Source organism: Taudactylus pleione, unplaced genomic scaffold (assembly GCF_031769625.1).
Source record: "Taudactylus pleione unplaced genomic scaffold, aTauple2 ptg000391l, whole genome shotgun sequence".
Classification (NCBI taxonomy): domain Eukaryota; kingdom Metazoa; phylum Chordata; class Amphibia; order Anura; family Myobatrachidae; genus Taudactylus; species Taudactylus pleione.
Window position 1 is genome coordinate 1629004 of NW_028284792.1, and position 25040 is coordinate 1654043.

At 46.1% G+C, this 25040-nt stretch overlaps 1 pseudogene; it reads left to right on the forward strand.

Annotated features, from left to right (window-relative positions):
- The first annotated feature begins 1592 nt into the window (after positions 1-1592).
- Positions 1593-3151, forward strand: LOC148507526 (protein kinase C delta type-like; annotated as a pseudogene).
- The last annotated feature ends 21889 nt before the right edge of the window (positions 3152-25040 follow it).

Genomic DNA, 25040 nt, shown 5'->3' on the forward strand with positions numbered 1-25040 from the left:
TGGCAGTGGTGCTGGTGCCTGGCAGGGAGCATTGGTTGTGCGTGATCCTGTGTGGGCATGTTGTCACTCTGGGCTTGTTTGGTCTGGCGGTGTTTCCATCTGCTCCAGCATGGGCGCCGCCATCTTGCCTCTAGCCATGTGATCTAATCGCCCTATCCTGGGGGGTCACATGCTCTCTCTGGCCTGTCACAGTGGAGCACTGGGTATTTAAGGGAGTTGATCGCTCTTTCATTGCCATTACAATGTGTTTCTCAGCCGCCGCTGAGAGAGAGTTCCTGTGCTCACTTACTGCCTGTTGGATCTTTGCCTTAGCCTGCTTACCTGACCTGCTCAATACCCTGCTGGAATCCTCTGCCTCCTCCTATAGCCTCCCCCTTGCCTGAGTACCTGTGTCAGCTGTTACCCTGCTCCCTGCCTCCACTTGCTAATCCCCTGGACATTATCCATTCACTTCAGTCTGCAATTCACTACAGCCTGCAATTTCACTTCAACCTGCAATTCATTACAGCCTCACAAGACCCGGATTATTGGACTGCTCCTATATGTCACTACCTGGACTTTTACTCATTGCTTCACCTCAGTTCCCATTTGCACTTTAGTGCCATCCCTGGACTTTATTTTCTCCCATTGTTCATGTCTGCCAAACCACTTATTGAAAGTTCCACGTTTTGTTTTAAATCCGCCTCTGTGTTTGCTCCTATCACCACCCCGGGCCCACAACAAAACCAGAACATCACAATCACCTCAATTGCACCTCACACTCTGCTTATATCAACAGTGTGATGTGAAAGTCTACAAATAAAAGGAGATACCGCTTGTTAAAGTTATAAAAAAGAATAATTGCACTTAATGATCACATGAATCTGAAACTTCCCTACTAAAGAGCATGTGGGTCACTTAGTGATCACATGAATATGAAACCTCCCTACTAAAGGCTAAAGGTCCCGTTGGAACTGTGACTGTGCAGACCAATCATGTCTCCACAGCTTCCTATCTCTGCCTGGCAGACATCTTACAGTTATTGACATAAAAGTCTCACATATCGCCACAAAAGGGCTGTTTATGATAAATTGGCCTCATATTGTTAAAGTTAAAATGAAGCCTAGTAGGTTACTAGTCATTTTTTCTGTAGTACATAGCAGGAGGTATCACAAAGATCAGTTTTCTAGTATTTCTGACTGGAAACCACTGTCTACAATTGCAATAAAAAGCTGTTTTAAATGCTTCTCTATTTTTGTAAATACTGTCAGCAATACAGTTTAATCTCCAAAATGTATCATCTCTTATAAATTATTCGTTTTAATATGGGCACAAGTATATTTTAGATATATCTTTTACTGTTTACAGTTTGGACAGGATGGAACTTACATATACATCAACTGCCATAATTTATGTGCTTTAGGACTAAGCTCAACTGCACATTGCAGTTGCTTGTGACATCACAATTATTGATGACATCACAGAACTATTTGTACAGCTGTTGAAACCCTTGAAGCTCTGTTTTCAGAAACTCCAAACTGCGTAGTCACATCTTGTGATATTGCAAGTTTGCTTTATGTTCTAAGAGCCCTATTGTTGTCTTCTGACATAACATGGGCACTGTTAAGAGAAAAAAAACTCCAGACAAAGCAGGGAGACGGAAAAACCAAAGAAAACAGACCAAAAAAGCAGAGAGACGCAGAGGAAAGGAGGCAGGCCATGCAAAAGCAGCTAAGAGAGAGGTAAGAATAAACAATGCATTTGTAGCAGGTGTACAGAAAGGCTGGGGCAGGTTTGCTGGATTTCTAAAAAAGAAAAGAGATCAGTTCATAAGAGCATGCAGCAGATGTCCCAGATTTTGGCGAGTGAAACACAGGAGAAACTTTGACGTTGCTGAAGATCCAGGGGAGGGATGCAGCCATTGGGTAGGCCAGACAAACCTTTCAAAAAAAGAGATGACCAAAAAGAAATCAGGCAAAACACGCTGGGACAGGTTTTCTGGATTTGTAAAAAAGAAGAAAAATCAATTCATAACAGCAATTAGTAGAGGCCAACCAGGCATCCCACTGGTTCAGCAAACTGCAGAAGAGAGCTGCACTATGCCCACCAGCCACCAAAGCACAGACACTGTACCTTTAACAGTGGAACAATTTACTTTCCACTCACTACTTGGGAAGGGAGGTTACGGCAAAGTGATGCTGGCAACAGATGCTATTCGTAGGGAAAGAGTAGCAGTGAAAATCTTAAAGAAGAGAGCATTGATTACAATCTTAAAGAAGACAGCAATAATAGAACATGAGAACAGTTTGGTTGAATGTCAAGTACTTGAAATGTCACATGAGAGCATTTTTATGATCCATGGCTATGCAGCCTTCCACACAGAGAGCTATCTATACTGTGTAATGGAACTGGCTGGCGGAGGGGATCTATTCGATTTTGTGAAGACCTCACCGGTGGACTTAAGCACAATAAAATTTATAGCTGTTGAACTGGTTTGTGGATTGCAGTTCATGCATTCAAGAGGAATTATTCACAGAGACCTCAAATTGGAGAACATATTACTAACCACAGAGAGTCATGTTAAAATCACAGAGTTTGGTCTGACCTTATTGAATGCATACGGAGAAACCAATGCCAAAGTACTTGGAGGGACCAATGGCTATAAAGCTCCAGAAATTATAACTTGTCTGCCATACAGTGCTGGTGTGGATTGGTTTGCATATGGTGTTATTTTATATCTACTCTCCCTCCTTTACATGGAGAGTCAGCTTCTGTGGTAAACACAATGATCCTCACTCAAGAACCATTGTATTCAGGGCTTACTGATCCTGTAACAAAGGACATTATAACAAAGCTCCTGTGTAAGAAACAGTCCCTCCGGCTTGGAGTAAATGGCAATATGTGAAAACACCGCTTCTTCTCTTCAATTAACTGGGCAGCAACAGAGACTGGAAAAACAGCATCCCCAGTTATACTGCACAAGGACTATATGGATCTAGATGAAAAATAGCAAACTCCCTTGTCCCATAGTGAAGTGTTGAAAGAACCAAGTACTATCACGAACCAGAGGCTTTTTGATAACATTCAATTTGTGTGACCTAAATAGGGTAAAACTTATCACAATGTGCCAATGGAAGCAGACACTATGCCATCAGACGAAGACCTGGTCTAACAAAAAGTAGAAAAATCTGCAGTCCTAAAAACATCTTGTTCCTGTGTTGTCTGCTGCCTACCCCATACTCAGCTATGTCCCTGGAGATGCACTGTCTGTTGCCTGTCCCGACCTCGGCTATGTCCCTGGAGATGCACAATCTGCCGCCTGCCCTGAGCTTGGCTATGTCCTTGGAGATGCACTGTCTGCCGCCTGCTTGACCTCGGCTACATCCCAGGAGATACACTGTCTGCTGCCTGCTCGACCTCGGCTATATCCCAGGAGATGCACTGTCTGCCACCTGTCCCAACCTCTGCTGCATCCCTGGAGATGCACTGTCTGCCGCCTGCTCGACCTCGGCTATGTCCCAGGAGATGCACTGTCTGCTGCCCGCCCTGACCTCTGCTACATCCCAGGAGATGCACTGTCTGCAGCCTGCCCCGACCTCTGCTACATCCCTGGAGATTCACTGTCTGCTGCCTGCCCTCAGCTACATCCCAGCAGATGCACTGTCTGTCCCTGGAAATGCACTGTCTGCCACCTGCTCGACCTCGGCTACGTCCCAGGAGATGCACTGTCTGCCACCTGTGCCAACCTCTGCTGCATCTCTGGAAATGCACTGTCTGCCACCTGCTCGACCTCGGTTACGTCCCAGGAGATGCACTGTCTGCCACCTGTCCCAACTTCTGCTGCATCCCTGGAAATGCACTGTCTGCCGCTTGCTCGACCTCGGCTACATCCCTGGAGATGCACTGTCTGCCGCCTGTTCAAACTCGGCTACATCCCAGGAGATGCACTGTCTGCCACCTGCCCCGACCTCTGCTACGTCCCTGGAGATGCATTGTCTGCTGCCTGCCCCGACCTCGGCTAGGTCCCAGAAGATGCACTGTCTGCCGCCTGCCCTGACCTCGGCTATGTCCCTGGAAATGCACTGTCTGCTGCCTGCTCGACCTCGGCTACATCCCTGGAGATGCACTGTCTGCCGCCTGTTCAAACTCGGCTACATCCCAGGAGATGCACTGTCTGCCACCTGCCCCGACCTTTGCTATGTCCCTGGAGATGCACTGTCTGCCGCCTGCCCTGACCTCAGCTACATCCCAGGAGATGCACTGTCTGCCATCTGCCTCGACCTCAGCTAAGTCCCTGGAGATGCACTGTCTGCCGCCTGCTTCGACCTCGGCTACGTCCCAGGAGATACACTGTTTGCGTCTGCCCCGACCTCAGCTAAGTCCCTGGAGATGCACTGTCTGCCGCCTGTTCAAACTCGGCTACATCCCAGGAGATGCACTGTCTGCCACCTGCCCCGACCTTTGCTATGTCCCAGGAGATGCACTGTCTGCCGCATGCCCTGACCTCGGCTTCGTCGCAGGAGATGCACTCTGCCACCTGCCCTGACCTCAGCTATGTCCCTGGCGATGTCTGCCTACTGCTCAACCCAGGCTATGTCTCTGGAAATGCACTGTCTGCTGCCTGTTTGATCTCGGCTACATCCCAGGAGGTGCACTGTCTGCCGCCTGCCCTGACCTCAGCTACATCCCAGGAGATGCACTGTCTGCCATCTGCCCCGACCTCAGCTAAGTCCCTGGAGATGCACTGTCTGCCGCCTGCTTCGACCTCGGCTACGTCCAAGGAGATACACTGTCTGCCGTCTGCCCCGACCTCAGCTAAGTCCCTGGAGATGCACTGTCTGCTGCCTGCTTCGACCTCGGCTACATTCCAAAAAAGCACTGTGTGCCACCTGCTCCGATGTTGGCTACATTCCAGGAAATGCACTATTGGCTCTTCTATATTGCTCAATTAATAAAATAACGTTTAAAAAATAAATAAAGGTGACAGATTAAGGTCCACATGGGCCTGGAGCTGAAATTTACAAAGGGCCTATTGTGTGCTGCCTCAGGGGATGTGACTAGTGATGTCATGGGACATGACCAGTGCTGTGGGGGTGTGGTATGCATCACAGGCTGTGTCTAGCGCCTTCCTTTAATCACCTCAATTGCACCCCCACTCTGCTTATATCAACAGTGTGATGTGAAAGTCTACAAACAAAAAAAGAAAAATGGCACTTACTGACCACATGAATTTGAACCTTGTCTACTAAAGAGCATGTGGGTCAATTAGTGATGTCATGAATGTGACATCTCTCTATATAAAAAGGATCAAATCTTATTTCTAGTTATACCAAGAAGATCTTCGATCTATACCCCATAGTGAGAACAAAAAAAAAGCGACTCAGCGAAGCTTATACCTGTATACATATACAGTATATTTACACACACATACATTATGTATGTAAAAGCAGAGAGAGGTGGCACACCAGGGACTGGCACAATGTAGAAAAAATATGTGGTGACAAGTTCTACATTGTGCCAGTCCCTGTAGGTATTTTTGGTTTGGTTTTGGACGGCACCAGGGCATCATATACTGAATTGACTGCATTACATAAGTGTTCGCGGCAGCAGTATGAGGTGACAGCCTCCAGTGGGCCTATTTTCAATGGGGGCCCTGGAGCTGCAGCTCCACCCGCCCCATTGTTAATCTGGCCCTGCCACAAGGCAATTTGGGCTACAGCCCTGGTTGACTTGCATGTAACAGTCCTCCTAACAGGAACTAGGAATGTAGAAAGCTGGGTCTTGTACACAAGCAGACTGGGTATAAGCCAGTTTGATTATCAGAAGAGAAAGTCAAGAGGAGCCAGGTCAGGACAAAATGGACAGAATCAGAGCTAATGCTGGAACACTAGCTGTGAGCCTAATACTCTGACACAGGACTGTGTACAAAGATGTCTTAAATACCCTAACCGATGCGAATTGGCCAAGCTACATGATATCAGCATTTATGTGACTGGCCTTTTAAATTATCATTAGAGACGCATGCTTAAGGATGCAGCCACAGAGAGGAATCATAGAGGAGTGGAGGCATCAAGAGCAGGACAAGGATGGAAGCCCCAACAGTGACAAATGCTGAACCCAGTGAATGGATCAACTGATGCCTGGCAGTAGTTCCCCTCTTATGAGTGAACTCCGAACACCCCATAAATGGCTTATCTGCATGTTCTCTGAAATGTATTAAGAAGACAAAGGGGATTCAGCTGCGGATGCATAGGCTCTCGCAGCTGCTAACATGGTAGCAGATGCTATAGCATTAATATGGTAATGCGTCATGCCACCTGCATTAATGATCCAAGCTGCGTCTTTGGATGCAGCATCGGATCATCTGCGCTATCATCGTCCAGCTGAGTGACAATGGGGTCACGCAAACCGGTCACTGTAGATGAGTAAAAGAGGCCAGAAAATTTCCATAAGCCAATGGAGATCCTGGCCTCTCCACTCCCCCCCAACAGCAGATACACGCCTCCGTTTTGAGCCCAGAAACAGCAGAAGACTGTCAATCACTGTCAGTCTGCTGCCTGACTGCGTATATGATTGCAGACCTGTTCTCCACATGTACAGAACAGGTCCCGCCCATGCGCAGATTCCCGAACATTGGGAATCTGCGATTGGCAGTGCACTAGTGCGCACTGTTGAATCAGGCCCAAAAAGCATGGATTTTAGTGGCTTTATCCTCAAATATGAATCAGGGATGTACATCTTCCAATCAATCAGATTTGCAAGACACCCTTGGAGACAAGGGAATCTAAATTTTTTTCTTCTCATCTTTTTATTGTTGAACAAGGATGGAACAGGGATAACTGATTGAAAAGACATTGTTGATTACCAATGGTTTTAATATTGAGACACATTTAGTAGGCAGAAGGAAGTGGGCAACTCTAATTTAAAGGCCACAGGATCAAATCTCTGGAGGATCTTAAAAGGGCTAGTGTACTGTGGTGCTTCCTCTATACTCAGTACACAAAGATGGATATTTTGGGCAGATCTTGTAGATGGGAACTCACAGCAGAGACCTTTGGACTAAGGAGCTCATTCAGACCCACTCGCTAAGATGCAAACGCTCGCTGCTGCCGATGGTATGCAGTGTGTATGCTTTGTGCGCATGCGTATGCATCGCAGTGCTTGTGTGCATACCTTAGCGAAAGTTCACAATGCGTTAGCTTGTTGCACATAGACAGCCCAGCACAGTGACAGGGGAAGCCATTTGTAGGTGGTAACAGGGGCTGGTCATTAAAAACGGGGGAGTGAAGGTGCAAACGCAGGTGTGCCTGAGCATCTCAACGGCGTGTTAGAGGTGTGCATAATAATAAGACAGCATCATAGTACACGTCACCTGCTTGTTTTTACACTGAAGTGCTCACAGTGCTTGCGGCAGGGTATGGTCAACCTCAAGCGTTGCAATCGCATCCGATGTACCGATGGTTGCATACACTTCCTGGACATGACTTGCACAAGTGGGCGTCTTAAAACAGGCTGGTGGGTGTCTGCATACACTATGTGATCACTCTCTAAGAAATACTTGGCGTGCTAATGCATTGCTGTGCGATAGCGCTGCCTATGCATTTGCATATACATCGTGCGAGCGATCGTATCTAGTGAGCGGCTCTGAATCAGCTCCTAAGAACATAAGTGAGAGCAGGAAGATGCGGGTGGGTAAAAAAAAAAGGAAGATCTGGAATTAGAGCTTTATAGTAGCAGATCCACCCAATTGTTTTTGACAAATAAGACATATACACATTTTGAGGAATGTTTCTAGGGGCTGTATTTACTACAATACGCATATTGAATGCAGATTGTAGTGTAGCAATATCACAGGGATTTACTACAAATCCCTTGCAGGGACAGAGCTTGCAAAAAAGCTCTGGGGGTCATTCAGACCCGCTCGCAAGTGGGTCGATGTTGCCCCACTGCGCATGACGGAGGGAGCTACGTCGTGCGCATGCGCGAGACCCGGCTAGCGACGGGCTCTCCGTCGCTCCGGGTCTCGCACCAAAGGGGGAATGCTGTCGATGTTGATTGACAGCACGCCCCCTTTGGTGGGCGTGCCGGGGGCGTGGTTGCCAGACAGCGGCGTTCCCATGGGAACGCCTACTGTCTGAAGCCGGCCTCACTGACATCACTAGTGATGTCAGTGGGAGTGATTTTGGCTCTGATAGAGCCAAAATCACACCAGGGGTTGCGGCAGTGAGACACTACCGCAGGGTCTCCGTCGCAAGCCCGATGGTCGCGATGGTCTTGACCATCGCGACCATCATCATGGACGCTCGCTATAGCTGTGGGTGGTAACCCACAGCTATGTGAGCGTCCATAAGGCCGCTCCATTTTCATGTAGGAGGGCCCTGATTCAGAGCGAGCGCTCTGGTCAGAGCATCTGGCTCTGAATCAGGCCCTCTGTCCCTGCGATTCCCATCCTCACACTAGTCACAGTATTTTCGGAACAAAGTGCCCCATGCATGCGCCGACCAGCCGTCGCTGCTACCCCCTGGTGCTAAGCCCCGCCCCCCTGGCGCTAAAATCCTTCTGTTTGATTGGAGCTACAATTGAGGTGTATTCTTTGATAAATTGTCTATAATAGTTTGCAAACCCAGAAAATGTTGTATGGCCTTAAGACTAACAGGCTGTGACCAATACACAATAACTTCCACTCTCTCAGATCCATCTGGAGACCTGATCAGGACACATTATGTTAGAGGAAGGGTAGCTGTCTTATTTCTCTAAGGCACGTTTGTCTAGATTGACAATGTGTCACAATGTCACGGGAAAAGATTCAATAAATGATCTTCAAACTGTAACACAACAAAAGGGTACAGAAACACCAGAATATATAATTCTCAAAGCTTTTGAATACTGCTGGTGCTTTGCGTAAACCAAAAGGCATGACGAGATATAGTACATAGTACATAACTGGTATTGAAAGCGGCTTTCCATTATATGAATGGGATTATAGGTAGTTAATAGTAGGGGTGTGCACCGGCCACTTTTCGTGTTTTGGTTTTGGATCTGGATCTTTCTTCGTGTTTTGGATCTGGATTGGTTTTGCCAAAACCACCCTTCCGTGTTTTGGGTTCTGGGTTTTGTGTTTTGGATCTGTATTTTTTTGAAAAAAAGCATAAAAACAGCTAAAATCACAGAATTTGTGGGTTTTTCTGCTCCTATGCCATTATTAACCTCAATAACCTTAATTTCCACTCATTTCCAGTCTATTCTGAACACCTCACAATAGTGTTTTTATGTCCAAAAGGTTGCACGAGGTAGCTGGATGACTATGCTAAGAGATACGAGTGGGCGGCACAAACACGTGGTCCATCTAGGAGTGGCACTGCAGTGGCAGACAGGATGGCAGTTTGAAAAACTAGGCCCCAAACTATACATAATGCAAAGAAAAAAAAGAGGTGCAAGATGGAATTGTCCTTGGGCCCTCCCACCCACCCTTATGTTGTATAAACAGGACATGCACACTTTAACAAACCAAACATTTCAGCGCCAGGGTCTGCCACACGACTGTGGCTGAAATGATTGGTTCGTTTGGGCCCCCACAAAACAAGCTGGCAATTAATCTGTCCCTGCACAAACTGGCTCTACGGAGGCAAGATGTCGTCCTCATCCACCGATTCCTCACCCTCTTCAGTGTTGTGTACATCCTCATCCTCACAGAGTATTAATTTGTCCCTGCTGGAATCCACAACCACAGGTCCCTCTGCACGTTCTGGAGGCTGGTCTCCCTGGAAGAGTTGATAATTCATTTTATGAACATCATCTTCTCCACATTTTGTGGAAGCAACCTCCTACGCCTTTCGCTGACAAGTTTCCCGGCTGCACTAAACACTCTTTCGGAGTACACACTGGAGGGGGGGCAACTCAGGTAAAATAGAGCCAGTTTTTACAGGGACCTCCAAATTGCTTCTTTTTCCTGCCAGTACAGGTACGGACTGTCTGACATGCCTACTTGGATGCTGTCACCGATGTAATCCTTTAACAGACAGACGCACGCTTGTCGCTGCTGCTTTGAGGATGCAAGTGCGGCTACAGCCCACACAATTCACAAAGACAAAAAAAAGAAGAATATTTTTATTGTTTGTGGAGCGCACTTTGAGGGTTACACCACCCTTTAACAGACAGACGCACGCTTGTCGCTGCTGCTTTGAGGATGCAAGTGCGGCTACAGCCCACACAATTCACAAAGACAGAAAAAAGAAGAAGAATATTTTTATTGTTTGTGGAGCACACTTTGAGGGTGTCACCACCCTTTAACAGACAGAAGCACGCTTGTCGCTGCTGCTTTGAGGATGCAAGTGCGGCTACAGCCCACACAATTCACAAAGACAGAAAAAAGAAGAAGAATATTTTTATTGTTTGTGTAGCACACTTTGAGGGTGTCACCACCCTTTAACAGACAGACGCACGCTTGTCGCTGCTGCTTTGAGGATGCAAGTGCAGCTACAGCCCACACAATTCACAAAGACAGAAAAAAAAAAAAGAATATTTTTATTGTTTGTGTAGCACACTTTGAGGGTGTCACCACCCTTTAACAGACAGACGCACGCTTGTCGCTGCTGCTTTGAGAATGCAAGTGCGGCTACAGCCCCCACAATTCACAAAGACAGAAAAAAAAAGAAGAATATTTTTATTGTTTGTGTAGCACACTTTGAGGGTGTCACCATCCTTTAACAGACAGACGCACGCTTGTCGCTGCTGCTTTGAGGATGCAAGTGCGGCTACATCGCACACAAGTCACAAGCACATTAAAAAAATAGTTTTTTATTTTTTGGAGCACTTTGAGAGTTACACCACCCTTTAACAGACAGACGCACGCTTGTCGCTGCTGCTTTGAGGATGCAAGTGCGGCTACAGCCCACACAATTCACAAAGACAGAAAAAAAAGAACAATATTTTTACTGTTTGTGTAGCACACTTTGAGGGTGTCACCACCCTTTAACAGACAGACGCACGTTTGTCGCTGCTGCTTTAAGGATGCAGGTGCGGCTACAGCCCACACATTTCACAAAGACAGAAAAAAAAGAACAATATTTTTACTGTTTGTGTAGCACACTTTGAGGGTGTCACCACCCTTTAACAGACAGAAGCACGCTTGTCGCTGCTGCTTTGAGGATGCAAGTGCGGCTACAGCCCACACAATTCACAAAGACAGAAAAAAGAAGAAGAATATTTTTATTGTTTGTGGAGCGCACTTTGAGGGTTACACCACCCTTTAACAGACAGACGCACGCTTGTCGCTGCTGCTTTGAGGATGCAAGTGCAGCTACAGCCCACACAATTCACAAAGACAGAAAAAAAAAAAAGAATATTTTTATTGTTTGTGTAGCACACTTTGAGGGTGTCACCACCCTTTAACAGACAGACGCACGCTTGTCGCTGCTGCTTTGAGAATGCAAGTGCGGCTACAGCCCCCACAATTCACAAAGACAGAAAAAAAAGAAGAATATTTTTATTGTTTGTGTAGCACACTTTGAGGGTGTCACCATCCTTTAACAGACAGACGCACGCTTGTCGCTGCTGCTTTGAGGATGCAAGTGCGGCTACATCGCACACAAGTCACAAGCACATTAAAAAAATAGTTTTTTATTTTTTGGAGCACTTTGAGAGTTACACCACCCTTTAACAGACAGACGCACGCTTGTCGCTGCTGCTTTGAGGATGCAAGTGCGGCTACAGCCCACACAATTCACAAAGACAGAAAAAAAAGAACAATATTTTTACTGTTTGTGTAGCACACTTTGAGGGTGTCACCACCCTTTAACAGACAGACGCACGTTTGTCGCTGCTGCTTTAAGGATGCAGGTGCGGCTACAGCCCACACATTTCACAAAGACAGAAAAAAAAAGAACAATATTTTTATTGTTTGTGTAGCACACTTTGAGGGTGTCACCACCCTTTAACAGACAGACGCACGCTTGTCGCTGCTGCTTTAAGGATGCAAGTGCGGCTACAGCCCACACATTTCACAAAGACAGAAAAAAAAAGAACAATATTTTTATTGTTTGTGTAGCACACTTTGAGGGTGTCACCACCCTTTAACAGACAGACGCACGCTTGTCGCTGCTGCTTTAAGGATGCAGGTGCGGCTACAGCCCACACATTTCACAAAGACAGAAAAAAAAAGAAGAATATTTTTATTGTTTGTGGAGTGCACTTTGAGGGTTACACCACCCTTTAACAGACAGACGCACGCTTGTCGCTGCTGCTTTGAGGATGCAGGTGGAATCTAGACGGGATTTGGAACCGGGGACACACTACCTCCATCAATTGTCTAAATCCCACTGCACTAATGGCGGATACCGGACGCACGTCTAACACCAACATAGCAGTCAAGGCCTCAGTTATACGTTTTGCTTCAGGATGACTGCTGTCGTACTTCATCCTCATCGCTAGGGACTGTTGGAGGGTCAATTGTTTAGTAAAAGTGATGTTCCTACTTCCTCTCTGGGATGATGAACAACTCCCAGCAGCAGCAACAGCACTAGGAGGAAGTGGTTCTTGATCTTTCCCTATTTTATTTTTATCGCAGAAAGTTTGGTCCTCCATTTATGTTATATTGATATATACGTGCAGCTAAAGCGCACACAACCACAGAAAATATTTTTTTATTTTTGCTGGAGAGTAGTGCACCTTGTGGGTTACACCACCCTTTAAGAAATGAGCCAGCCGGTTCTTTACTTATGGGACACAGGCGCACGCTTGGCGTTGCTCCTTTGTTGATGCACGTGCGGCCACAGTGCACACAAGTCACAAACACAGAAAATATATTTTTTTTTTTGGTTTGGACTGGAGTGTACTTTGGGGGTTACAGCACCCATTAATGGTCAAGCCAGCCGGCCCTTTACTTATGACACAGGCGCACGCTTGGCACTACTTTGTTGATGCACGTGCGGCTACTGCGCACACAATTCACAAACACAGAAAAAATATTTTGTTATTTGGTTTGGACTGGAGTGTACTTTGGGCGTTACAGCACCCTTTAACGGTCAAGCCAGCCGGCCCTTTACTTATGACACAGGCACACGCTTGGCACTACTTTGTTGATGCACGTGCGGCTACTGCGCACACAATTCACAAACACAGAAAATAATTTTTTTTTTGGTTTGGACTGGAGTGTACTTTGGGAGTTACAGCACCCTTTAACGGTCAAGCCAGCCGGCCCTTTACTTATGACACAGGCGCACGCTTGGCACTACTTTGTTGATGCACGTGCGGCTACTGCGCACACAATTCACAAACAGAAAATTTATTTTTTTTGGTTTGGAGTGTACTTTGGGGGTTACAGCACCCTTTAACGGTCAAGCCAGCCGGCCCTTTACTTATGACACAGGCGCACTCTTGGCACTACTTTGTTGATGCACGTGCGGCTATTGCGCACACAATTCACAAACACAGAAAATATTTTTTTTTTTGGTTTGGACTGGAGTGTACTTTGGGGGTTACAGCACCCTTTAACGGTCAAGCCAGCCGGCCCTTTACTTATGATACAGGCGCACGCTTGGCACTACTTTGTTGATGCACGTGCGGCTACTGCGCACGCAATTCACAAACACAGAAAATAATTTTTTTTTGGTTTGGACTGGAGTGTACTTTGGGGGTTACAGCACCCTTTAACGGTCAAGCCAGCCGGCCCTTTACTTATGACACAGGCGCACGCTTGGCACTACTTTGTTGATGCACGTGCGGCTACAGCGCACACAATTCACAAACACAGAAAATATATTTTTTTTTGTTTGGAGTGTACTTTGGGGGTTACAGCACCCTTTAACGGTCAAGCCAGCCGGCCCTTTACTTATGACACAGGCGCATGCTTGGCACTACTTTGTTGATGCACGTGCGGCTACTGCGCACACAATTCACAAACACAGAAAATATATTTTTTTTGGTTTGGAGTGTACTTTGGGGGTTACAGCACCCTTTAACGGTCAAGCCAGCTGGCCCTTTACTTATGACACAGGCGCACGCTTGGCACTACTTTGTTGATGCACGTGCGGCTACTGCGCACACAATTCACAAACACAGAAAATAATTTTTTTTTTGGTTTGGACTGGAGTGTACTTTGGGGGTTACAGCACCCTTTAACGGTCAAGCCAGCCGGCCCTTTACTTATGACACAGGCGCACGCTTGGCACTACTTTGTTGATGCACGTGCGGCTACTGCGCACACAATTCACAAACACAGAAAATAATTTTTTTTTTGGTTTGGACTGGAGTGTACTTTGGGGGTTACAGCACCCTTTAACGGTCAAGCCAGCCGGCCCTTTACTTATGATACAGGCACACGCTTGGCACTACTTTGTTGATGCACGTGCGGCTACTGCGCACGCAATTCACAAACACAGAAAATAATTTTTTTTTGGTTTGGACTGGAGTGTACTTTGGGGGTTACAGCACCCTTTAACGGTCAAGCCAGCCGGCCCTTTACTTATGACACAGGCGCACGCTTGGCACTACTTTGTTGATGCACGTGCGGCTACAGCGCACACAATTCACAAACACAGAAAATATTTTTTTTTTGGTTTGGAGTGTACTTTGGGGGTTACAGCACCCTTTAACGGTCAAGCCAGCTGGCCCTTTACTTATGACACAGGCACACGCTTGGCACTACTTTGTTGATGCACGTGCGGCTACTGCGCACACAATTCACAAACACAGAAAATAATTTTTTTTTTGGTTTGGACTGGAGTGTACTTTGGGGGTTACAGCACCCTTTAACGGTCAAGCCAGCCGGCCCTTTACTTATGACACAGGCGCACGCTTGGCACTACTTTGTTGATGCACGTGCGGCTACTGCGCACACAATTCACAAACACAGAAAATAATTTTTTTTTTTGGTTTGGACTGGAGTGTACTTTCGGGGGTTACAGCACCCTTTAACGGTCAAGCTAGCCGGCCCTTTGCTTATGACACAGGCGCACGCTTGGCACTACTTTGTTGATGCACGTGCGGCTACTGCGCACACAATTCACAAACACACAAAAAATATTATTTTTTTAGCACTTGGGGGGAGCACCCCTGATGGACAGAGCACCCCCTGGACAACACTACAGCACCCCTTTAGGACTGAGACACTGCACAGGACTTTGGAGTGGATACAGCCCCTATGGAGAACTGACTGCACAACACAGTCCAGCCAGCCCCTATGGACTTTGAAGTAGTGGACACAGCCCCTATTAACAACAGCAGTACAGCACAACACAGCTAGCCCCTATGGACTTTGAAGTAGTGGACAACAGCAGCACAGCGCAGCACAGCACAACACTGCTCTGCACTACACTACACTACACAGCCCAGCCAGCTCTAACTCCCAGCCTCCCTCTTCACTGTCCACAGCCGAGTGAGAAAATGGCGCAGACGCAGGTACCTTATATAGGATCCAAAACCCGCGAGACTCGGAAGGCGGGATGATGACGTTTTGCCTCGATTTCAGATCCGAGTCAGGCAGGAAAAGTCGAGCCTGACTCGGATCTGCCTCGGATCGGGGGGGCTCGGGGGGGTTCGGATTTCAGAAATCCGAACCCGCTCACCCCTAGTTAATAGATATAACTACTTTTACATGATCCAGAAGCTCAGAGATGAGCGGGAGTGTATATTGATTCTTTCTAGTGATTGCATTCAGACCTTTGTAAACAATGCAAGGTCATAATCCCCCTCCCTGTTCTTCATCTTCATAAAGCATGGCTAAAGATTCTCCTGAATGTATTTGGCCATGATTTTTGTCTCTGGTAGAGACAATTAGTACACACAACCAAAGGGAGGTACAGTACACAGCCAGAAAATCAATCAGGCAATGCCATTCATAGCGGGTGCCAACCTGAACATGGAACACTGGGATCACTCCCTCTCTTGAGAGCTCTCTCTTATCAACTTATCTGCAAAACAAAATAAGGTAATTCAATGTTGTATTCTAGTAAATGTAGTAATCCACTATACTTATATAAAGCTGTAGGTTTGAAAGAGTGACCTTGGAAGCAGCCACAGTGCAAATTAACATTATCAGTTTCTAGGAATAAAGTTATCATTAAATTATCTAGACATTTATTTGTTGACCAATTGTGGCATAATCAGTACTGTGGCACTTTACGCAGACATGTCCATTTTGTGTTCAGGACAATTACTTTTTACAAGATGTTCATGCACGGTGTACAGACAAAAGTGGCAATCCTGCCGTGTCCGAATCAGTACTCTGTACATACAAATGCGGGACACATGCATAGTGCATACAAAAAATATTGCTCCACTCTGTCCGACATTGCTTCTGCGTCCAACTCAAAATAAGGCCCTATCTGTTTTTTTTAAATAATTATAAATAATGTAATGGGACCTGTGTATGTTTTGACAAAGACATGTCTTGGACATATATTCATAGAAAACAATTGTTTGCAGAAAGTCCTGCTGGATATGTCCACAGTATTATTACAGATATGACCATTCATTAACTATTAGGGTTTTATTAGTTATAAAATTTGATTGTTCATTCTCTCTTTGCTTGATAAACGCTGAATAAACTCATTGCTGGAAATTATTACACATACGACTTCTGAGGCTTAACTTGGCTGCACATGTGGCAATTTCATTAACCAGTTTTAAATACATTTGGACCAAAATCAAATTTATCTGTTGACTTCTTTGCTGAGCACAAAACAAACATGACAGAAGAACTAGATCAATGCTTGAAATACTGAGCCATTGTTATGACTCAGGGTTGTGAAAGACCTGTTATCATATTCCAGCTGCAGCATATAGGAACGAAGTATTGCTGAGAAACAGGTCGGTGAGTCAGTAGAAGATTGCAATAATGACAGTGCTATGCAACAAGGCCACGTGCAGCTTGTTTACCTTTAGGATAAGTGAACACACATATACCTGATTCACTTTCATAACAACAATCATATACTGTATATGTGACCAAAGTAATGCTTATGTCACCAATTCCCTGACTAGATCTTTTGTCATATATCTACCAGCATGTATAAATAAACATTTTTGTTGATCAGATCAGTCATTTTATCATCACTTTTCCTGCTACCCTATGTTAAAAACAATACGACTGTAATCAAATAGTAATTATTAGTGATTTGAGTACACACCGTTTAAGCTTAGTGAGTTAAAACAGAGATGTTATATGTCCAACTAATGCTTTATTTAGAACAAATGTAGATTATAGACAGATAAGGAACCTTCACAAATTGAAATGGTTAGTTTAAAAGTACATGACGTGACATCAGACATTGTTGAAATTGACAGAATGTTTAAGGACCTTGAGATTAAATTATAGTAAAGGTCAGGGGCCGGCAGACAATTTCCAGCCTGGGGACAAAAACACAATGAAGTGGCCATACCCATTCTACCAGCAAAATGCAACAGAAAAATTATAAAAACCCTGCAGACATGGTTTATCTAATGTGTGTGTGGTTTAAATAGCCAATGAAATAGGTAAAAAAATGTTATGTCGAAGAGTAATAAACAAATACAACACCTATAAGGTCCATCTAACAAACAAGAGAGCATTACAGTGACCTCTATACAATATACAGAGCATACTAGTTATGAATATACTATATGGATCATCTACTGACAGTTATGCAATACAGGGACCCTTCTATTGACCAATATACAATACAGGACCCTTCTAGCGATCAATATGCAATACATGGAGCATCTAGTGACCAATATACAATACAGGTATCATTCCAGTGATAGTTATGCAATATAAGGACTCTTTTAGTGGCCAGTATACAACACATAGAGCCAGTGACGTAGGCAGTGGGAGCGTCTGCTCCCCCTGCTGAAAAATCTAACCCTGGTGAGTGCACTGACTGTCTCAATTTTTTATTTCCATTTACCCATAACGGGGGTATCTTTGATAATTGGCCACTGGCAATTCAAATTTGAGAGATGGGTGAGGGGGTGCACTGTCCAAATTGTGTCTTTGATTGACTGCGATGAGAGTGCCTGATTGGCTGCACTGCACTGCTGTGAGAGTGCAGAGATTTGCCATCTGGCTTCACTGCTGTGAGAGTAGACTCAGGTTCACTGCCCGGGCTCCCCGCTCAGACCGATGGAGAACAACTGCACCCGAACAAGAATTGGTAAGTAGTGCAATCTCTAACTGGGGAAACTACAGTGTAGCATAATGTAAATTATGGGGGCATTACAGTATGGCATAATGTGACCTGCTTTGGCACTACAGTGTGGCATAATATGAACTACTGGAGGCACTACAGTGTGGTATAATGTGAACTACTGATGGCACTACACTGTGGCATAATGTGACCTACTGGGGGCACTACAGCATGGCACTGAGATCTACTGGGTCACTGTGTGGCATAATGTTAATTGTTGGGGTTGCTGCAGTGTACTATAATGTGAATTATTGAGGGCATTAATTTGACACGTACTGTGACCTACTGGGGGATTACAGTGTGGTAAGGCCCAGCAGAAGTAGGTGTCTTCACTGCATCACCTATTTTTACTCTTTGCCCACCCCCCCTTTCCCCCACGCACACACTTCTAAAACTGCTATGCCACTACATGGAGCACCTAGTGACCAATGTACAATATAGACACCTTCCTAGTAGATTTCTAGTGACTGATATACAACACATGGAGGATCTAGTGACCAATGTACAATATAGACACCTTCCTAGTAGATTTCAAGTGACTGATATACAACACGTGGAGGATCTAGTGACCCTTCTACTGAACAATATAAAATACATATAGAATTCTTGCAGGTTTTGGTGACTATTGCAATTTCTAATCATACAGATTAAATCGTAATATTCTCATGAGACATAATGGTATTCATTTACCAAGGCTTGCACTGCTCACTAACATGACAATTCATAAAGCTTATGATTAATAAACATAGTTGGCAAAGTCCACACTACATATAACTATAATAATAATTTTGCTGATGGCATAAATAACAATGTACTCACACATTAAAAACAATCTACTACATATATACAACAATATGAGAACAAAAATGTAAATATTTTTAAAAAAATTATACAATTTCTAATTGTTTTCTTTTACTACAAATGTGAAATAACATCGGAATCCAGATCTAGCCCCTCTTTTAAAATCAGACCCCAAATCTGACTCACTCCTGCTCTCATTAAAAATCAGATGCCAGATCTACCCTCCCAACTCCATCATTACAATAATATCATACCCCAGATATGACCCCTGTTTAAAATCAGACCCCAAATTTACCCCACCCCCCATTGTTACCCCACCCCCTATTCATTTCTAGAGGCACACTGCTAGACCGACGCCTCCCACCCAGAGTATTGAGCCAACTTCTCTAATTGCACTGTATATGTTAATTTTTAACACAAATGCGTGTTTCAAACTCAATTGTTTGAAATATAAATTGAAATATAAATTGTTGGGATTTTAGTTTCCCATTGTTCATCTGTTAGTATTATTGTGTCATAGTATTGCTGGAAATAGCAATCTTAATGAATTACTGTTTTCTCTTTTCAATTATTGTATTTACTATAACTTATTGTTCAGTATTTTATTTTTCTATGTACTGCAATGACTCAAATAAAAGATAAAAAAAACACTCCAGATCTGCCCCCCCTTCTTCTCACTTATTAAGAATAATAACCCCAGATCTATATTTGCCACAAATATGTCTGCCTCACCTTGTTCAAAATCAATCCCATGATTTGTATTTCCCAAAAGTTTTGTGGAGCTTTATTAAATGTGTGAAAATAAGAGCAATTATGTTCGTAAATGCTATTTATTTAATTTATTTATTAACAGTTTCTTATATAGCGCAGCATATTCCGTTGCGCTTTACAATTGTAAACATTAATTGAACAAAACTGGTTAATAACGGACAGATATATAGGTATGATGGCCCTGCTCGCAAGCTTACAATCTATAGGGAAATAGGCATTGATACACAAGGATATGTGCTATATATTGCATTTTGGTAGAGCCGGAATGCACAGTTTCTTGGTGGGCTGCATGATCTAGTCACACCGGAATGATGGTCAAATTTCATGAGGATGTGAGAGACAATGTGTGAGGTTGTGTGTGGACTGTGAAAGGGGATGTAATTAGATATGGACGCTATGAAGGTTATGTGGGTGGTTCCGGAATCTGATAAGCTTGCCTGAAGAGGTGAGTTTTCAGGGAAGGCTTGAAGGATTGGAGACTAAAGGAAAGTCTTATTGTGCATGGTAAGGCATTCCATAGAGTGGGTGCAGCCCGAAGAAAGTCCTGTAACTGTGAATGGGAGCAAGTAATGCGTGGGGATGAGAGACGCAGATCTTGTGCTGAGCGGGGAGGTCGGGTTGGGAGATATTTTGAGATGAGTGAAGAGATGTATGTTGGTGTGGTTTTGTTAATAGCCTTATGTGTAAGTAAAAGTATTTTGTATTGAATACGGTAGAAAACCGGCAACCAATGGAGGGACTGACAGAGCGGGGCAGCGACGATGAACGTTTGGCAAGGAAGATAAGCCTCGCAGCTGCATTCATAATGGATCGTAATGGTGATAGCCTGTTTTTAGGAAGACCAGTAAGGAGGCTATTGCAATAGTCAATGCGGGAAATAATAAGTGCATGGATTAGAGTTTTTGCAGTGTCTTGTGTGAGATATTGCAAATGATGGGTTAGAACTGCGCTCTGCTGTATGGGCAGATGGGATGTGAGATGTATTGTTTGTGTCGGGGTGCTGCACCTTCCTAAAAGCAGGAGTACCGGGTCCTGTGTAACGATATAATGGGGTAGAGGGTGCGGAGGGTGCGCTCGCCCTATGGGTGTAATGCTGGAGTAATAGTGTGTTGTGGTCTTTTGTGTTCGATGTTGTTTGTGGAGTGATGGGGTGTAGGGAGGGAAGGGGGTCTAATGGACTGGAGGTGGTGGGTGAGGAAATGAAGACAGAGGCAGAAATGGGGGCCAAAGGGTTTCAACCATCACCCTCATAATCACTCCCCCACACACACACGTTTGGCCGCCTGCACCACGGGACTAAACTACCACGACAATGCTGTTTCACATCCCCACCTCCACAATAATTGCCTTACACACCCCGGTGCCCTTGACCCCCACCCTACTCGCCACATGCCCCCATGCACAAAACACTCCGCATACCTCCTCCGCCCAACGCACGCCAGAGCCAGCTGTCACCTTAACCCATGTAAACATACGGAAACCCTACACAGCACAAGATTGGCTGCCAGAACCACGTGACCACCTCCAACCAACCGCACCTGGTCTCGATCCCCATAGCAGCTGCATAATGCATTAAAGCACACCAGCCCCAGCATACACACCCACACCAGCAGAGCACACGATTGGCTGCCGACACCACATGACCGCCGCTGACCATTCACAGCCGGTCACAATCCCCATAGCAGCCACATATGCACCCAGACATGAGCTCCAGCTAACACAAACACAGCTGCACAGTAAACCATTGGCTGCCCAAACCACGTGACGTTATCACCCAACCACAGGCTTAGCCTCGCACAATCACCCACGACCTATCAGATACATGGGCCACACCCACTCTTAGCCCTGATTGGTCATCTCCACCACCTGACAAACACAGAACCCGGAAGTTCCACATTTAAACCTCACACATGCATAGCCACACTTCTTACCTCCTTGAAGAAGGCAGAGCCCCTGCCGAAACGCGTTGGAGACCCCCTACATTCTGACACCACAGCCAGCTTACACCAGAGCTCTTCATTCCTGCGGAGAACTCGGTCGAGCCTTGCTGCTTCCAGAACCCTCTCTACCCACCACCCGCAGGGCCGCGCTGGGCATCACACCTAGCAAAGCCCTTCACACCTCTCTTGATCACCACTCCACCTGCTAGACCCAGGCGACCACGCACCGCCCCCTGGGAGCAACCAACACCAGCTCCACTCACAGCTGTTCATCCAGCAGCAATCCCTAAGCGATCCACACCAGCAGGCACTCACCAGGCAGCGGGAACAGAACGCCAGCAACACGGTGCACCAGCAAGCCACTACCACACACAGAGCTTCCTCCAACCGCTGACACCGCAACAGCCATCCAACACCGCATCTGCAAAAGGAAACTAACACCAGCTACCAGCAGCCCAAGCCTTTTTCACCAACAAATCCTACCGGTAGGTAAGTGACTCCGAGACTTATACCCCTGCGCGGGACGCTGCCAGGGTGTACATCCACAACCGCCAGACCCGCTGCCAACCCACCACTCCCCTCCCCCCGAGACATCCTAAGACTGTTGACCAAAGGTCCAGCAGGGGTAACGTGCCGGTCTATTGAACTGCATGGAAAGGAGCCCCCTAAAAGGGTCCACTCACCTCCCCAGTCTCCACCCACACACACCCCCAAGTGGATCGCTCACCCCACCTGGGTGCCTGGGACCAAACAGGATTAGTACTGTTTTTTTCCAATAAACCTTTTGGCCCCCATTTCTGCCTCTGTCTTCATTTCCTCACCCACCACCTCCAGTCCATTAGACCCCCTTCCCTCCCTACACCCCATCACTCCACAAACAACATCGAACACAAAAGACCACAACACACTATTACTCCAGCATTACACCCATAGGGCGAGCGCACCCTCCGCACCCTCTACCCCATTATTGTGTGAGATATTGTTGAATTTTGGATATGTTTTTTAGATGTATGGTTCATGATTTTGAGACAGATTGAATGTGGGGAACAAAGGAAAGTTCAGGGTCAAGGATGACACCAAGGCAGTGAGCTTGTGGGGCAGGGTGGATTGTCGAGTTATCAACAGTGATAGTGAGATCAGGTTGGTAACTGTTATTGGCCGGTGGAAATATAGTTAATTCTGTTTTAGAAATATTAAGTTTCAGGTTTCAGGTGGCGAGATGACATCCAAGATGAAATGGCAGAAAGACATTCAGTGACATGGACCAATACAGATGGCGATAAATCTGGGGAAGATAGGTAGATTTGAGTATCATCCACATACAGATGGTACTGAAATTGAAAAGAGCGGATTAGTTTGCCAAGAGAGGTGGTATAGATTGAGAATAGCAGAGGACCTACGACAGAGCCTTGCGGTACTCCAACTGATAGAGGTAGCGAAGAGGAAGCAGAATCAAAAAAACGAACAGTAAAAGAATGATCAGATAGGTAGGGAGAAAACCAAGAAAGAGCTGTGTCCTTAAGACCTAGGGACTGTAGTTTTGTATGAGAAGAGAGTGGTCATCAGTGTCAAAAGCAGCAGAGAGATCTAGAAGAATTAGGAGTGAGAAATTACCTTTAGCCTTGGCAGTGACCAGATCATTTACTACCTTAGTATTTGTTTTAAAGGGGTCTATTTACTAAGCAGTGTAAGGAGACAAAGTGAAATGAGATACGGTTCCAGCCAATCAGCTTCTAACTGCCATGTCACAGGCTGTGTTTCAAAAATGACAATTGGGAGCTGTTTGGCTGGTACCTTATATCCTTTCACTTTGTCTCCTAACACTGCTTAGTAAATAGACCCCAAAGTCACTGACTGTGACTGTGGCTTGGCGGCTTGCTTCCGGCGCTATGACTGCCGTCTGCCCCACTGTGTGCTGTCCACCAGCGCTGCTGTGGCGCTGCCCAAAGTGCCCATATGGGTTATGGCCATATATAATATAATTCTATGATTGATTTGGCTTGTGCCCACCCCGCATCCTCCAGTCTTTCCCTCTGCGTTAAGACTCAGAGGAGCCCATGCGGATGCTGAGGCCAGCACACTGAGCTCTGCTGTGTGTGAGCACTGAGTTAGCAGGTCAGGATAGGATTTATTTTCTTCTGAATGCAAACAAAGCTGTTCTGTTCGCATGGTAACTGCCTGGTTAAGCTGGTAATGGTATGAAAATGAAATACTCTCTCTGGGCCTGATTCAGACCCGGTCGCAAGCGCTGAGCGCTCGCAACCGGGTCGATGGTGGCCCAGAGCGCATGCGCAAGACGGAGCCGGCTCATTCGTGCGCATGCGCGACACCCGGATAATGACGGGCACTCTGTCGCTCCGGGTCTCGCAACAAAGGGGGTGAGCTGTAGATGTTGAGTGACAGCAAGCCCCCTTTGGTGGGCAGGTCGGGGGGTGGCTGCCCAAACGGAGGCGTTCCCATGTGAACGCCTGCCATTTGGGGGCGGCCCCACTGACATCGCGAGTGATGTCAGTGGAGAGATTCCAGCTCTGTTAGAGCTGAAATCTCTCTGGGGCTTGCAGCAATGAGACCCTACCACAAGAGTCTCATCACAAGCCCGATGGTCACGATGGTCTTGACCATCGCGACCTTCTACCTGGCCGGTCGCTATAGCTGTGAGTGGTCACTAACAGCTATGCGAGCGACCAGGAGGCCGCACAAAAAAAAAACCGCACTGATTCAGAGCGAGCGCTCTTTCAGAGTGACCGGCCCTGAATCAGGGTCTCTGTGTCTCTCTCTGCAGCAGTGCTGCTGCTAGCCTGCTACACTGGCAGCTTATGAAGTTTTTATATTTTATAAAATACCTCTTTGCTCCCCCACTGCCCCCCTTCCATCTGTGGTCCTGAGTCAGAGCCAGATGCTCTGACAGAGCGCTCGCTCTGAATCAGGGCTGGCCTTCTTGTTTTTTAGAGCGGCCTCCTGGCCCCTCGCATAGCTGTGGGTGACCAGGAGGCCGACGAGACCCTTGTGGTAGGGTCTCGTTTCCGCAAGCCCCAGAGAGATTTCGGCTCTCACAGAGCCGAATTCTCTCCCACTGACATCACGAGTGCTCACCCACAGCTATGTGAGCGGCCAGGAGGCCGCTCCAAAAAAAAAAACCCTGATTCAGAGCGAGCACTCTTTCAGAGTGTCTGGCTCTGAATCAGGGCCAGTGTGTGTACACTCTGCTCCCACTGCTATCCCACCCACCACCTCCCCACTTTGTATGATTACCCTGCACTACTGCTGTGGGCATTATGTGTAAGGGACACTACTGCTGTGGGCATTGTATAAGAGGCACCCCTACTGTGGGCATTATGGGCCTGATTCAGCAAGGACCGCAGTATACACATGCAATCGGTTGATTAAT